At 41.7% G+C, this 7,402-nt stretch overlaps 1 protein-coding gene across 1 annotated transcript in view; it reads left to right on the plus strand.

Annotated features, from left to right (window-relative positions):
- LOC148508039 (uncharacterized) overlaps window positions 1-7,402 on the plus strand; it is a 171,308-nt gene that overhangs the window by 46,366 nt on the left and 117,540 nt on the right.

Genomic DNA, 7,402 nt, shown 5'->3' on the forward strand with positions numbered 1-7,402 from the left:
CTTAGCATATATTTGCAAAGATATGTTTAAGCCACCAGACCTTGTCAAGGTGTCTCTGTTCTGGTGGTCCCCAACGCTACGTGGTAATAGCACCCACTTTTGGTCATATAATAGCCTACTGTTAGGTTACATGATAACAGAACATGCATGAATATATCTAAATTGAGAGTCAACTCAGCTGGTGGAACCTCAAAATCCTCCAAATGGCACTACAGGAATTAGTACACCCTCCAAATGCTGGTCCCACCCATACCTCTCAGAAGAATAATATAAAACGGTGGTTGCTCAAATCAACTCAATCCCCCTTCATAGGTGCTTGAAAAGGGAGGGGTTAATCTAGATAAGAAAATTTAAACATTTTGCACTCTGCAAAGGACCAGCAAAAAATAATATATATATATATATATATATATATATACACACACACACACACACACACACAGTATATGCACAAATATTAAAAATACAAAACTGTGAAATGATGCATTCATTTACATACTTGAATCCCTGACATGAGTAAATCACATCATTCTGCACTATGTAGATAAAAGTGACTGGACATTGATGCGTGTTCATGAAGGTATAAAACAAGAAGTATAGAGATGTTCTCAATAAATCTGTGTTCCCTACATTGTGGCAGTTCTACAGACACAAAAAATGTTTTTTAGCAGGACGACAATGCCACCCGTCATGTTTCCAGGGCGACGCTGGACTGGTATACAGAAAATTCGATAAGTACAGATCTTAACCCCATTGAGAACCTCTGGGACGAATTGGAGCGACGGGTGGGTTCTAGGCCGACTTGACATTCTTCAGTGTCACAGTTGGTCACTGTACTTAAGGCGGAATGGCAAAACATACCACCTGTTGTTGTCCACAAATGGACAGTTTGCCAAGAAGGGTGTCTGCCGTAATCGCTGCACATGGTGGACCTACAAAGTACTGACCTCAATAACATCTCATTGATCTATTTGCTGTCAGCATCCACTCAGTTTTGTCTACAGTGTAAGACATCAATCCTATTTATCAACTGAAAAAGATGTCCCATAACATTAATATTCATGCATGCGTGTTAGCCAATGTAGTTTATAGGTTACCGATTGGGCATTGCAATGCAAAAAGTAATCATCAATATGTGTGCATAGAAAAGCACTTAAACCGTTTCCCAGGCAACGGTTGTCTTACCATAACTTCTTATGTGCAGCTGTGCCACATCCCTATTCAAATCCAGAAGTTGGGAAGAAACTGGGTTGACTCCAAATTGCTGTTACATCCATATCCAATTAGGTAATTTTCGGAACTGGTTACCAAATTGAATTAACAGCTCTTATGGTTCCGAAATGGTAATGTCACGGTTACTAAATGGTAATGTCACATCTGTGTCTAAACAATGGATGTATTGCCAGTTACCATGGACACCGACATTTGGCCATTAATATACAGTGAAATAATTTACTACCAAATGGAACAAAATTCTGGATAGGACAAGATCCCTATTGTCACACCTACTCCCTAATACTACCTGCTTGATCCCTATAAATTTAAGAGCCAATATCCTTATTATGTGCCGCCGCAAAATGACAGGGTTGACTGTGTTATTAAACCATGTTATATGTTGCAGATGTGTTCTTTCATCCTCATTTTTTTATCATTCTATTGGTTTTACATACATAGTGCAGTCCACAACTATAACAGGAAACACAAATCCCATATAAAGAAGTACCTGATGTATGAACTCTTAATTGGAAATGTCTTCCCTCTGAGATCAATCACTAAATTCACCCCAAATGCAAAATTATTTTACTTTGAGATGAATGGCCGTTCTAGCAGTTGGCTCCAATGTCAGCTAATCAACCACCTTGATAACCAGTTAATGGAGAATGGATGTTTATAACATTTCAGGGTCTATGGAAATCCATCTATAATCAGTGAACTAAATAAACAGTTCAAGGGAATCAAAATATGTGTCAAATCCTTTGTATATGATTCCAAATGTCTATATTCTCCCTCACAGATTCACTGTGAGGGAGATAATCCTTGATACTATTGGGCGTCCCAGGGGGTTATCAAGAGCCTTATGTATCTTAGGGATATGTTAAAATTGTGGAGTTGTAGTATGTTTCTTATATAGATAATCACATTCTTCAATAGCAATTGTCATGTTTAGCATCAGGCATATTCAAAAATAATTACACTGCAAAACCATAAATAAGATCCCCCTCAAATATAGCATATAGGGACTGGTCAGCCAGGATTCTCGTTTAAGATAATTCTCCTTATCCTGGAAGACCACCCAGCTCTTCCCCTTTAATTACAATTTTAGGGTTACTTTGTTTGTTTGAGGATAGTTGTCCCAGATCTCCTTGTAACCTGTATGCAGGTTCCTTCTGTACTACCATTGCCTCTGCAAGACGGTCTAAAATTTAATGTTTTCCCTTGTTTTGATCTAATCTGAAGGGGACTGAACTACCCTAATTTTGGGCCTTATTCATTTGATAATTAAAGCAGTCACAATGGATTTTTTTACCTTTTAGAGGCTACCACCTCTTCGTCGAATTTTCCTGAACGTGTCTTATTCATATTTAACAATGCAACTGTGAACTGCCTTGTAGTTGCTACAAGTTGCATACGTGTATGCAGGCTATGACTGGGTAATGTAGTCATTGATAGACTCTGTAACATATCCCCTATATAGGAGCCATCACTTAGGGCCAATTGCTGAATAGAGGCACCTATTTATTTGCATCAGCCACTAGCAGTAGGATATATTGTGTCGGCTGGTCCAGAGCAAGAAGTCACCCAAAAGTACAGTACAGGAATCTTAAAATGCCTACGTATTTGTCTAGGTTGTTATTGCACTTTTTTTCTCTCGTAAAGTGGGTACCAGTTATGTAATGCAGTAACCACTCATACTTACCAAAGCCAAACACTGCAAGGGGCCTACTGCTTAGGTGAGGTATCAGTGAGGCTTCCGGTGGGACAAAACTATCTAGCACCCCCTCTGCATAAGCCACATCCCCATGGTTCTTAGATCAGGAATAAAAGGGGCTTCACCTCACCCACTGTAATCTTCTCCTTGCACAGTACTGACTAGCGGTAATGAGTCCTGTTATACTGGTTGTGGTTGAGTCAATCGAGCTGGCGATTGGAACATCTAGCCTCCAGGGAATTTGCAAGTTGGAAGGTGGGGAGACATCGGCCTTGGCCCCTACTGTGGTGAAAAGGAGTGAAGTTCATGGCTCTGTCTCAAGAACTGCGTTCCGAGAGTACGGTGACTTTAAGCTTTTTTCAGAAAGGGAAGTTGTGGCGAGAAGTGGTGTTCAATTCATCCAGCCACAGTAACACCTCATTTCCCACAGATAATGCGTTTTGGTCATTTTTACTCCTTTTGTCTCGCAGGAAGGTACCGTGCATGTTCAATAAAGGTTAAGCCCACTTGGACCTGCTCTCCTTCTGATAACCCCAGTTATTTTTATCTTTACAGTTGTGCTGTATATAGTATATGCTTAAGCCGTGTCCCCAATGCATGTACAGATACAATGGAGTTTATGTAATAGCCCGAGTTTCAAGCAGCTACAAGATTTTGTCAATTTCATTGTTATATTTAACGCAGCAATTTAAAAAAAAAAATTGCAAAGCCAACCTGATTTAAAATTGGCAGCTAAATCGACAAAATCTTGCGGCTGCCTGTAACTAGCAGGCGATTATGTTTATCCCTATGTCTGTACAAAACCGTAGCCCGCCTGCAGAAAGACTAATCCGGTAATGGCTGCTCCGATTACAGTTAGCTCCATCCCTGAATCCAGAATAACAGGCTGCGCCCTGTGACCAGAAGACACACAGACAGTGGTGAAACTGTAAAAGCTGGATGCCAAGACTGGCTATGGGTTCTAGCTTCTCCTGTACTGATCAGTAACGGAGGATACCACAAAGGACGGCAAAAACAGTCATCACCTTCACTCATTCTAGTTCCCTGCAAGATTTGTGGATCTGGGTGCCCACCAAAAGTGAAGTGACATGGAAGCCAGACCTCTGCTATGCTGAAAGTGACATGAATAGCTAACAGATTGAGCCGGAAGCAGATACCCAAAGGTGGTCGATCATGAGATTGGATCATACTGTATTATATTCCCTATGTGTTATGTTACAGCTGTTACAGTGTAATTGGTTTAATAAAAGAACTATAGCTCTGTTGGTGGATTGCGTTAAATAATCTTAGGCATCCATTATACGGATATGTCATTGGGAGGGGGGGATGTATCAAACCTGGGAGAGAGATAAAGTACCAACCTCTCAGCCTCAAGATTTGAAAAAGGACAGTTAGGAGCTGATCGGTTGGTGCCATTTTATCTCTCTCCAAGGCTTGATACATCTCCCCCACAGTGTCAAAATATTAGCTCGCGTTCGTGGCACTGGAAGCGAGTGAAGCAGACTTGGTTTTGGAATACAGATTAACTGTCCATCTGACACTGTGGGTACCCCATTGGAGTACCATTTGGTAGCAGCAGTTGGATCAGGTAGTTCTGCTTTGGAGACCAGGAGGAGACACAGGGGCATGTACATGGGAGCATTCAATGGCTATGCAAATACCAGACCGCAAACCACTCATAGTTTAAAATGTAATATAGCCCTTTTCCTTGTACATGTGATCAGTCCCAGAAAGCAAAAGGGGGATCTGAGGGCAATTATGATGCTGACTCACTGAGGTTGCATTTGCCTAAAAGCAGTACATGACCCAAAAGGTGGGATACACAGGGGAGTCTCAGAAAAGGGGATTCTGGAGTGGTGAATGCAGAAGTAAGCTAGGACTTCAGTTCTCCTAGGTACCTTCTTAGTGGGGGTTTGTACACCCCATAAACAAATTAAAAAGGGGCAATTCGGTGGTGGGACCCCAACGATAGGATCTGCCTAGCTGCTGGCTCAGAGAGGATATATACACCCAGTAAGATTGGGCAGTGACATCGCAAAGCTGAAAATAAGTGTGAACATATCTGGAGCAGTTGGCTTAAATCCCGTTATGCTCATGCATTGCCTAATGATTGACCGGTATATTATTGCTAGGATAATGAAGTAGATTATTACTTTGTTTGAGGTAATGTGCTGTGTGATCAGTTGAGAGAAGAATTTATTGGGATCTAGTTGATTTTGCCAATTTTTTCAGATAATATTTTTGACGATAATCCAATTTTTGCATAGTGTGGTATTTTTATTTTTTTTTATTTTAATTTTTATGTTTATTGTTTTGGTATACTGATTAATATTGTATATATATATATTTTTTTTTTATAAGAAATGGATCTGGGATGCAGTTTGTAGATCTAGGTTTTATATTCCAGATACTGTTATTTGATTATGTATTTATGTATATATACAATTTTTATTTATTGTTTTATTTTATTTTGTTTGGTTATTTGTTAATGTATTGCAATAAAAATGTACTCAATTTAAAAAAAAAAAAAAAAGATTGGGCAGTGACCAAAAAAGGAGTAGGAACCTTGACATTGGGCACTGACTGAGTGACGATTAAATAGATGACCTTACCAGCTTTATGGAATGGTGGGTTTCAAACCCACTATAAGCAGTGTGGGTCCTAGTGATACAATATTTGGTAGTGGGTGCCAGCCCAAGGAAAGAAATTAAGTAGATATCAGCCCTACAATAAACAGTAGTGGGTATCGGCCCCACAGAAAAGCTGTAGGTGGTTCCAGCCCCACAGTAATTGCAAGTGGATCCCTGCACCACTGAAATAAGCAGAGGGCAGCCACGCCATCCAAGATGCCTAAAGAGGAGGCAGCCAAATGCTGCTGCAAGAAAATGTACTTCCTTGATCTAGGAGCCGCGATTTGCCCTTGGTGGCTGACACCGCCCATGCTGGTTAAGGATTTGTACCCATGAGAGTGCTTCTGTTCTACCTTGAAGGCAGTTTGTGAGATAAATGAGGCCAACAATGATGAGCAGCCTGCTGGTTGCATTCATGTGGAGTACAAGACAATGACACAGACAGAACCCACTGAATTCCACTGAGTGGAAACAGGTCACAGTGCAGGTCACCTGGAAGATGCTCTTCTTGTTCTGAAAGACCCCAGGTCATGTTCATAATGTAATGAGATGGGATGTGGTTGTAATGTCGATGCTTAACATGTCGACATTCATAATTTGTATAACACAATGTCGATTATTACAATGTCGACATTCTTGAAATGACGACATGGAACATGTCGACACCTTGGCACCTGCAGAATGACACGTGTTCGCAATGTCAACATGTGATATGTCAACATTCTGCATGGACCGGCTGCTGAGGGGAAGAATGGGTTAAGCACTAGGGGGAGAGTTAGGGTTAGGCTGCGACAGAAGACGGTTAGGGTTAAGCACTAGGGGGAGGGTTAGGCTGTGAGACTAGAAGGTTAGGGTCAAGCACTAGGTGGAGGGTTAGGCTGTGAGAAGAGAAGGTTAGGGTTAATCACTAGGGGGATGGTTAGGTTGTGAGAGGGGAAGATTAGTGTAAGCACTATGGGGTTAGGGTTAAGCACTAGGGGGATGGTTAGGGTTAGGCTGCGAGAGAAGAAGGTTAATGTAAGCCGTAGGGGGAGTTAGGCTGCGGGACAGGAGGGTTAGGTACTAATTCTCCCTGTGCTTGCGTGGGTTTCCTCCGGGTACTCCGGTTTCCTCCCACACTCCAAAAATATACTGGTAAGTTAATTGGCTCCCAACACAAAATTAACCCTAGTGTGTATGTGTGTGAGCATGTGGTAGGGAATATAGATTGTAAGCTCCACTGGGGTATGGCCAAATATTCTCTGTAAAGCGCTGCGGAATATGTGTGCGCTATATAAATAACTGGAAATAAATAAATAATGGGAGGGTCAGGCTGCGGAAGGGTTAAGGTTAAGCATTGGAGAAAAGGTTAGAGTTAGGATGCGGGAGAGGAGGGTTAGGCACTAGGAAGAGAATTAGGATACTGGGGGGGATGGTTATGCACGAAGGGAACTGTTAGGATGCAGGATGGGAGGGTTAAGCACTAGTGGTGAGCTAGGGTTAGACACTAGTGGGAGGTTTAGGCTGTGAGAGGGGAGGATTAGGGTCAGGCGCTAGGTGAAGAGTTAGGGTCAGGCTACAGGACAAAAGGGTTAGGCTGCGGGAGGCTATGTAGCCGTAATCTTGTCACTGTCCAAATCTCACAGTCTATTACATTTAAGGCCGTGATGGAATATGATAGATATCCCATGTAATGAATGCAGCCTGCTCACCTGGACTTTACTATTTCATAGTTTCCGAGCCTTAGAAAACATCACCCTCCATATTTATAAAGGACACCACACATTTAGCACCCTGCACCCAAACCGGACTGTCGACCACCGTACCAGGAAGATACATCTGTAAGGACTGGCATATAGAAAAT

Source organism: Taudactylus pleione, unplaced genomic scaffold (genome assembly GCF_031769625.1).
Source record: "Taudactylus pleione unplaced genomic scaffold, aTauple2 ptg000377l, whole genome shotgun sequence".
NCBI classification, from domain to species: domain Eukaryota; kingdom Metazoa; phylum Chordata; class Amphibia; order Anura; family Myobatrachidae; genus Taudactylus; species Taudactylus pleione.